This window comes from Triticum dicoccoides, chromosome 1A (assembly GCF_002162155.2).
Source record: "Triticum dicoccoides isolate Atlit2015 ecotype Zavitan chromosome 1A, WEW_v2.0, whole genome shotgun sequence".
In the NCBI taxonomy this organism is placed as follows: domain Eukaryota; kingdom Viridiplantae; phylum Streptophyta; class Magnoliopsida; order Poales; family Poaceae; genus Triticum; species Triticum dicoccoides.
The window spans coordinates 96,274,233-96,274,595 of NC_041380.1; positions in this window are offsets into that span (position 1 = coordinate 96,274,233).

Sequence of the window (363 nt, forward strand, 5' to 3'; positions counted from 1 at the left end):
AGTGATGAGCAAACCTCACACTTGGGGGCTTAGCTGCAGCCCAATGCTCGCCTAAGTTTCAAAAATCCTACCGAGTGATGAGCAAACCTCACACTCGGGGGCTTAGCTGCAGCCCAGTGCTCGCCTAAGTTTCAGAAATCCTCCCGAGTGATGAGCAAACCTCACACTTGGAGGCTTAGCTGCAGCCCAATGCTCGCCTAAGTTTCAAAAATCCTACCGAGTGATGAGCAAACCTCACACTCGGGGGCTTAGCTGCAGCCCAGTGCTCGCCTAAGTTTCAAAAATCCTACCGAGTGATGAGCAAACCTCACACCCGGGGGCTTAGCTGCAGTCTAGTACTCGCCTAAGTTGAAAAACATCCCT